Below are 8,860 nucleotides of genomic sequence, written 5' to 3' on the forward strand. Positions count from 1 at the left end.
GAAGCTGGCCTATATGAAGAATGGGGCATCAGGATTGGAGGAAGACTGATTAACAACCTGCGTTACGCAGATTACACAACTTTGCTTGCTGAAAGTGAAGAGGACTTGAAGCACTTACTAATGAAGATCAAAGACCAAAGCCTTCAGTATGGATTACACCTCAGCATAAAGAAAACAAAAATCCTCACAACTGGACCAATGAGCAACATCATGATAATTGGAGAAAAGACTGAAGTTGTCAAGGATTTCATTTTACTTGGATCCACAATCAACAGCCATGGAAGCAGCAGTCAAGAAATCAAAAGATGTATTGCATTGGGCAAATCTGCTGCAAAGGACCTCTTAAAAGTGTTGAAGAGCAAAGATGTCACCCTGAAGATTAAGGTGTGCCTGACCCAAGTCATGGTATTTTCAATCGCATCATATGCATGTGAAAGCTGGACAATGAGTAAGGGAGACCAAAGAAGAGTTGACGCCTTTGAATTGTGGTGTTGGCAAAGAACGTTGAGTATACCATGGACTACCAAAAGAACAAACAAATCTGTCTTCGAGGAAGTGCGGCCAGAATGCTCCTTAGAGGCAAGGATGGCGAGACTGCATCTTACATACTTTGGACATGTTGTCAGGAGGGATCAGTCCCTGGAGAAGGACATCATGCTTGGCAGAATACAGGGTCAGTGGAAAAGAGGAAGATCCTCATTGAGGTGGATTGACACAGTGGCTGCAACAATGAGCTCAAGCTTAACAATGATTGTAAAGATGGCGCAGGACCTGGCAGTGTTTGGTTCTGTTGTGCATAGGGTCGCTATGAGTCAGAACTGACTCAACGGCACCTAACAACAACAACAACAAGGAAATGTTGCAATCTGTAAACGTTATTGTTAAGATTCAGTCTCTTCCACTATAATCCTTGGTAGTTAGACAGAGCCTTGACCTGTCTAACTAGGTTGTTGGAATTTTTGGCTAAATTTTAAACTAAGTATTCAGTCTAAAATTTATATGTATGGCATATATACTGTATTTTCACGCAAATAATTTGCACCATCTGTATTTGTTTGCTACCTGCGCCCTCCCCCCATGAGGTATTTTTGTATGCATGCTATGATAATTTTTCTTACAGCAACATTAAAAAAATTGGCATAGCAGCCCTTTTGAAAATACCATGGGGATGGGGAGGATGTAGTTGGCAAACAAACATAGAGGATGTGCATTATTTGGGTAAAAATACAGTATGTCATATTTGTATATATATTTGACATATTTTATAAATGCCTGACACTCACTCCTGAAATCCCTTTTGGATGTTGATAGACTGTGTTATGTCCAGACAGGAGCTGCCCATTTAGTCTCATGTATCTACCTGAGCTAAGAAGCACACTCTTCACAAGTATCATTTTATGTTTTATAGTCCAGTCTAATCTTTGCCTGAGGAGTTGGCTTCGGGAATGCTTTTAGTTTTGGGCTCACAGAAATTCCGGGGGCCATGTCTTCTGGGATCCCTCCAGCAGAGACTTATTTCCAAATTACTTGTTCAATGTATCGGTCACACACACATGGCTTCTGTACATGCTTCTATACAGCATTATGTGCAATTTCCAGAATCAAGCTTATGATACATGCAAATAAGAGCTTGCCCATGAGGTTTTATTATCTATTACTACAAAAGATCTCTTTCTTCAATTTAAAATTGCAACCTGGGCCACCATGTCAAGGCACTGTTTAACTGCTAAGGATATAACTGGGATTATAGTGCATGAGACTGAATCTTGGGGATACAGTTTACAGATGGCAAGGTTTTCCTTAACTGATATTGACAGGTATCTTTCATCATAAAAAGAAAAAAGAATATTTTCTCGTCATTTCTTTGTATTTCCAGTCATGTTCAGATGGCACTCTTGCTATTAGCCATAAATTCTGACTAGAGTAAAATGAAGACCTGAAGAGGCACAATGAGGAAAGTCTAACAATAAAACGTCTACTTTGCCTTCTTCAAGATTATTCAGCTTTGATGTAGCTGAAGCCCAGGCCCAGCCCCAGGCTCCAATCACCCTGGCCCAGGCCTTTGCACACTTTCCACATTGTTGTGCCTGCAATGCCTCTTCTTGTTATCTACCTTCCCTCCATACCATACCTCTAATTTTATGCTATCTCAGCTTCCACGCCTTTCACGAAACCGTCCTCATCAGTTCATCATGTATTGATCATCTCCTATGAGCTCTCCTAGTATAATGACCATCAATAGCCATATTCCTAAAAGGGGCCTGAGACATAATTTTGCATAATGCTTTAATATAAGATTAAAAAAAAAATCCTAACAAACACTGAGAGAGGGGAAGTAAGTCAACATTTAATAAGCCGGCTACCTCTTGGTCCCTGTGCCAGGTGTTAGGTATATGTCCTACTTCATGTCTCATGTCCTACTCCAAATAACTCTGGAAAAACTGAGAACTTCATAAGGTTAAGAATGCCCACCTTCTTCAGATCAGAGCTAGAGTGTGACTCCACGGGGTGAGCTTGTTTAACCACCCGATGCTGCTTCACACTAGGGGATTAGCTGCCCATAGGCCCCCAGATGTCTGAACCCCCTACCCAGCACAGCACTGACACCAGATATCTAACTGTCACTTCTTACAAGCACATGCATGACTCTCTTGATCACCCTATAAGCTGAAACCTACTTGCCTAATGGAAAACTTAATAATGTGCTATCTTGTTTGCTAGGCATTTCCAATATGTTAGGTTTTGTTTTCTGTGTAGATTATAATTTTTTAAAAACAAGAATCTGTCTTACACACTGTCATCCACAGTTATTACACAGATGAGAAATACAATTCATTCACAAAAAATGCTGATTTAATTCACATTTCTAATGAGCTAAAGTCATTCCCCAAGTGACTTCTTATTGTAGACTGTACATGGAGTCCTTAGCCCCATCTATTACTCTTTCTAGGGGTGGGGGAGAAGGAAAAGGGAAGGGGAAGAAGCTGGGACACAGCAGTGACAGGACAGCCACTTGGTGAGTGTGCTGGCTGTTGTGAGCAGAATTGTGTCATTTGGCCCATTGCTGCCAGTGCAAGGGATACTAACACCTGCCATGCCCGCTCCCCACTCACATTCCAGGGCCTCTTTATCTTGTCTGAATATTTTAATTTGCTACTAAAATTTACCTCAAAACTTGCTTTTTCTGGGGCCTGATATTATTTGGCCTTACTTATCTAGTCCTCCCTTGCCACCAGCATGCTAGGCTTAATATTGCTTTTGTGACTAGGATTCAGCATCATCAAAAATATTGGGTTGCAGAGGAAAAGAGGCTCAGGATCCTGATACACTCTAGGTAACATCCACTCTTCCAGATGAGTATCGAGTGACTTTCCTGCCTAAAGACAGGGATGACCTGCTCTGTTTCCAGTTATTTTCTAACTTGAAGTATATGACTTTAACTATGTTGCATAATCAGTTAATCAATGGCCAATATTCACTGACCTGCCTGTCCTCTATCCCAGCACAAATTATTGTTAGTATTTTTTTTTTTTTAATGCCACAGACTACTGACCTCTACGTCACTTTGAAGATTTTAGTTTTCAATCGTTAAGGACTAAACAGTTACCTTCATGGCTTGTATCAAAGGCCTTGGTTAAGGAATGGAGGTTTTATTAGCAGTTGGTGGTCTTAGCTGGGGAGAGACATCTTGGGGTTGAGTCACTGGGAATGCTCTTCCTATTCTAGGAAAACACAGCCCAGTTTCTCTGATGAGACTGCTGGGACTGCCCTTACCTGAAACTTGCCTTTGAGCAGATGTAGACTTTTTTTTTAGACAGATTATTCCCAATCTAGAAGAAAAACCTGCCTTCCATTGCAGCTTACTCACTGGGTGGGCTCAGTGCTTGTCTGGACTTTTCCTGGTTGGCTGGTGAACTTCAGGTTTTGCTCTAGCTATGGCCCCAAGAGCCCCCTCAGGGACTTTGAATAGTGGTGCGTGAACCTTAGGTCAAGATGGCTTCAGAGGAGAGATTTCAAGTGGTAAACAGTCTCCTCGACCTTCTTCCTGCCCATTTCAAAATTATCTCTCAGGTTAAACTTGATCTGATCTTCTCCATTCTATCCCATAAGGACTTCGCTGTTTCTCCCCAGGCTTCCCATTGGGAATAGTACCTTGTTCTCATATAGCTGGGAAGTTATCCCTGATGTTTTGTTTAATTAGTGTCTGAGGGTTTTTTTTTTTTTTTTTTTTTTTGAGGGGTTAGCTGATAATTGATGTAGTGTGTGAGCCTGGAGTACTTGCAATTAAATGATAAATCCTTGAAGATCAGAAGAACGGAGGAAATGGACCCATAATGGTGAATGAGAACTATGTTTTTAAATTCTGAGAGGAGAGATGGGGGTGCTCTAAAGTTAGAGCAAACAAATAACTTGTATAGCATGCAGTTCACTTACAGTGTGGGCCTCGAAGGAGGCTTCAACACCAAGCTCAGGCACTCACTGTCCATGTGCCTTCTAACAAGTGACCTAACCTCTCTGCCCTGCAAAGTACAAGAACCACTAGTATTGCCCTCTAGAGATATAACTGATTAAAAATTGAACAAAGAGTGAATAATCTTAATGGTCAAATAAATGATAATGAATACTTAATGCATCTATAGTGAGCGGAGACTATAGATGAGGGCGTCAGAAGATATTGATGTTTTCAAGTATTCTAGAATGAGGAGAGAGAAGGCTGGACTGCTTGGAACAAAACTAAGCCTTCTGTTGTGGGAATAGGGGTATCATAAGGATTCCTCATGTTTCTAGATTTAAATGCCTTTTCAGCTGTAGCTAGGGTTAGAGGAAAGAGATGAAAGATTTATGTTATAATCATAAGAAACAACTCTATGCCAATATTTATTTAACATGGGAACAACAGATGGTAGTGGTAAAATGAACAAACAACAAAAAGAACAACAACAAAAATGGACCTTTGCATTCAAATGAACTAGATTTAAATCCCAGATCCATTCATTAATTGTTTACCTTGAATGAGTTACATAAGTCTACTGAGGCTTAGTCTCCACTGCTCGTCTGTCAGTTCATCGTGCTGTGGTGGCTCACGTGTTGCTGATATACTGGAAGCTATGCTACTGGTATTTCAAATACTACCAGGGTCACCCATGGCAGACAGGTTTCAGAGGAGATTCCAGACTAAACAGACAGGAAGAAAAACCTGGTGGTCTATTTCTGAAGAAACTGGCAAGTGGAAACCTTAAGAATAGCAGCAGAACATTGTCTGATATAGTGCAGAAGATGAGCCCCTCAGGTTAAAGACTATCTCAAGAATAAGCTTGACACATTGAACACTACTGGCTGAAGACCAGACGAGTTGCAGGGTCACATCAAAGATATCATCATACACGAAGAAAGCAAAAGGTCATTAAAAAGACAAGAAAGAAAGAAAAGACCAAAATGGATGTCAGAATACTCTGAAACTTGCCCTTAGAGTTAGAGTAGCTAAAGTGAGTGGAAGAAATGAAGTAAAAAAGTTGAAGAGAAGGTTTCAAAGGGCAGTTCAAGAAGACAAAGTATTATAATGAAATGTGCAAAAACCTGAGTTAGAAAGCCAAAAGGTAAGAACATGCTCAGCATAACTTAAGCTGAAAGAACTGAAGAAAAAATTCAAGCCTTGACTTGCAGTATAGAAGGGCTCTATGGGCAAAGTATTGAATGATATAGGAAGCATCAAAAGAAGATTGAAAGAATACACAGGGTTCCTGTACCAAAAAGAATTGGTTGGCATTCAACCATTTCAGGAGGTAGCATATGATCAAGAGCGTATAGTATTGAAGGAAGAAGTCCTAGCTGCACTGAAAGCATTGGTGAAAAACAAGTCTCCAGGGACTGACCGCATACCAATTGAGATGTTTCAACAAATGGACACAAATGTCAAGAAATTTAGAAGACAGCTACTTGGCCAACTGACTGGAAGAGATTCATATTTGTGCCTAGTCCCAAGAAAACGATCCAAAGAAATTATCTAACAATATCATTAATATCACAAGCAAGTAAAATTTTGCTCAAGATCATTCAAAAACTGTTGGCAGCAGTACATGGACAAGGAACTGCCAGAAATTCAGGCTGGCTTCCAAAGAGGACTTGCAATGAGGGATGTCATTGCTGGTGCCAGATTAATCTTGACTGAGAGCAGAGAACACCAAATAAAAAAGTAGAAAAGCTGTGTTTTATTGACTAAGCAAAGACATCCAACTGTAAGGACCATAACAAACTAAGGATAGCATTGCGAAGAATGGGAATTCCAGAATACTTAATTGTGCTCTTGAGGAACCTGTACATAGATCAAGAGGCAGTGGTTCAAATAGAACAAAGGGACACTTCGTGATTTAAAGCCAGGAAAGGTGTGCATCAGGGTTGTATCCTTTCACCATAGTTATTCAACCTGTGTGCTCAGCAGATTGTCTGAGAAGCTGGACTGTAGAAACAAGGTGGCATCGGTATTGGAGGACGATTCCTTAATAACCTGTGTTATGCAGATGACACAACATTGCTTGCTGAAAGTGAAGAGAACTTGAAGCGCTTACTGATGAAGATAAAAGGCTAGATAGAGCGTTCAGTATGGATTACACCTCAATACAAAGAAAACAAAAATCCTCGCAATTGAGCCATTAAGCAACATCGGGATAAACGGAGAAAAGGTTGAAGTTGTCAAGGATTTCATTTTACTTGTATCCACAATCAAAGCCCATGGAAGCAGCCGTTAAGAAATCAAATGATGTGTTGCACTGGGCAGAGCTTCTCCAGAGGACCTCTTTAAAGGACCTGTTAAAAAGAAAACATGTCACTTTAAGGTGTGCCTGACCCAAGCCATGGTATTTTCAATCACCTCATATGCATGCAAAAGCTGGATAATGAGTAAGGAAGACCAAATACGAATTGATGCCTTTGAATTATGATGTTGGCAAAGAATGTTGAATATACCATAAACTGCCAGAAGAATGAAAAATCTGTCTTGGAAGAAGTACAGCCAGAATGCTCAGGGCAAGGGTGGTGATACTTCCTCTCATATGCTTTGGACATGTTATCGAGAGGGAACAGTCCCTGGAAAAGGACATCATGCTTGGTAAAGGAGAAGGTCAGCAAAAAAAAAAAAAAAAAAAAAAGGAAGACCCTCAAAGAGATGGATTAACACAGTGGCTGCAATGATGGGCTTAAGCATAACAATGTTTGTGAGGATGGTGCAGGACCAGGCAGTGTTTCATTCTGTTGTACATAGGGTAGGTATGAGTGATAACTGACTTGACAGCACCTAACAACAACAACATATTTGCAGCAAGTACAAATATGTATGTAGGAATATCTGCTGCCATCCGTATGTATGCAGGTGGGTGTACTTCCATATGTTCTCCCACTGCAGTTAATGAGCACAGTAAGTTCTTATTTGCTTGGAGTTTCTGATTTAAAGAATATGTCACTGTGTATCAATGTCTACAGTTGCCTTTTGTAAGAGAAAAACAGAGGTAATCTCACATAAGAATGGAAGTAAGATCAACTAAGAAAGTAGATGAATAAAAGAATGAGACGATAGATGCATTTATTTTTTAAATTATTGAATATTAATAACATTTAAAAGCTGTGGCAGGTATGCCTGGGAGATATAAACAAACTGTACACTGGCTAGCAATGCAAGTATTTGGAATGTGGTTGAAGAGAGAAATTAAATATATTAAATGGTTAGGTAGCAGGCAACATAGAATTTTTCTTTACTCCAAGAAACTGATACGAAATTAATTTCTATAAGACCTCCACAGTGACAGATACCATGATGACGTGGTAACTGGAGTATCCAGAAGGTGAAATAGACTGTTGATGCAAGTGGGGGATTGGGGTAGGGGAGAACCATCATTCTGGTGGGAGCACTTGCATGTGGAAATGTTTGGGGTGACTGATGTCAGCAGACTCTGCCTGGAACAGAGATCATAAGTTGGGGACTACCCAGAAATCGTTGTATGTTGTTGGGGGGTGGAGAATGGGGAACTTGGTTGTGATTGTTCAACTAATTTTAAATTTACATTATGATGCAGTCTATAAAAGAAGATTCTGACCCAGAAAAAGGAAGGCAAAAGGGATGTTTGTTGGAGGGAATGTGTGAGATGTCAGGGGCCTGTTGAAGCATCCTGGCATGATGGAAGCTGGACCTTGGCTGCAGTGAGAGTGAGTAGTGGAAAGGAAGGACCGGGGTGCACTATCAACAGCAGAAGGGAAAGTATGGACATAGCATGTGTGCACAGCAGGGGGAGGCAGGAGGGGGTTCTGAACTTCATTACATCCCCTATGCTATAGCTTCAGAGCCTTACATCCATTATGTCCTGCATAGAGCCCTTTCAGCTCTGTGCACAAGGGAAGTTTGTATGAAGTCTACATGAGACATTGTCTTAACCTCAATCTACACTCCTTTGTTGCTACTCTGTAGTTTTTTAATGTGCTCTGACCAGGAGTTTACTTCAATTCATGATTTTTCTCCACCACCTCTAACTACCACTTCCTTTAGTATTTTTCATGAGCTATCAAGACTGAACAGAGTAGAAAGATGGTACGGAAAAAGGCAAGTGTAGGGGTCAACTTTGAGAGGAATCTCCAAGTCAATATCTCAGGGTTTTGAGGGAATACAGGTACAAAGAAAAATCCATTAGACTGCCCAGTGCTGGTTGCAGAGGAAAGATTTTCAATAAACAGAATATTGGGTCCCTATACGTTTTTTTGTTTGTTTATTTTTTAGGAGCCCTGGTGGAGCAGAGGTTAAGCATTTGGCTGCTAATCCAAAGGCTGGCAGTTGGAATCTACCAGCTGTCCCTTGGAAACCATATGGGACAGTACT

Source organism: Loxodonta africana, chromosome 2 (genome assembly GCF_030014295.1).
Source record: "Loxodonta africana isolate mLoxAfr1 chromosome 2, mLoxAfr1.hap2, whole genome shotgun sequence".
In the NCBI taxonomy this organism is placed as follows: Eukaryota; Metazoa; Chordata; class Mammalia; order Proboscidea; family Elephantidae; genus Loxodonta; species Loxodonta africana.